The following is a 953-nucleotide window of genomic DNA, read 5'->3' as shown; positions in this document are numbered from 1 at the left end:
ATTATTATTATTATTATTATTATTATTATTATTATAACAATAATATCAAGTTAAAATACACATCCACACATCCTCTAGCATCACAGAAAGGTTTAATTTGGGAAGGACCTCAAATCTTTCTCTCCTTCACAATTCTTGTTAAATAAAATCCACGTTAAATAAAATCTGTATGTTGTCATCATATGGTCTCATTTGAACCTTAATTTGGGCAGAGGCATCTCTCCCTAATCCAATCATAACAGTTATTAAATGAGTATCACTCTGCTTCATCTCATTGTTTCACTTCAGGCAAACCTGACAAATTTATCTCTTCCAGGGAGGGGGCATCCACAAAGCCTCTGGGAAACCTATGCCAATGCCTCCCCAGCCTCCCAGAAGAGAATGTCTTCCTGATATTTAATCCATATCTGTTTCACTTAAAGGCCACTGCCCTTTCTTCTATCACTACATATCCCTGTGAAAAGTCTCTCTCCATCATTCTTGTAGGGGGCCCTCTTAGGTACTGGCAAGGGTTCTAAGGTTTCCCTGGGGTCTTCTCTTCTCTAGGCTAAACAACGCTAACACTGCCAACCTGTCTTCAAAGCAGAGGTTCTCCAACCCTCTTAGGAACCCTCAGTCGCTCTCCTCTGAACTCATTCTAACAGGCCCGCATCCCTTATCCTGGGGCCCCCAGACACAGAGGTAGTGGTCCGGGTGAGATTTCAAAAAATGGACTAGAGGGCCACAATTACCTCCCTTGACCTGCAGCTCTTTGCTCCTTTCCATGCAGCTCAGCCCACGGGTGGCTTTTTGGGCTGGCAACGCTGAGCTGCTCCTCCATCAGCCCCCCCAAGTCCTTCTCCTCAGCCCCTGCCCCACTCAGCTTCCTGTCCCCTGCAAACCCTGTGCTGAGAGGGAGCTCCATCCACTCTCTGTGTCACTGGCAAAGCCATTCAAGAGCCCCAGGGCCAAGG

Source organism: Corvus brachyrhynchos, unplaced genomic scaffold (genome assembly GCF_000691975.1).
Source record: "Corvus brachyrhynchos isolate BGI_N302 unplaced genomic scaffold, ASM69197v1 scaffold783, whole genome shotgun sequence".
NCBI lineage: Eukaryota > Metazoa > Chordata > Aves > Passeriformes > Corvidae > Corvus > Corvus brachyrhynchos.
Note: the sequence above shows the minus strand (reverse complement) of the source record.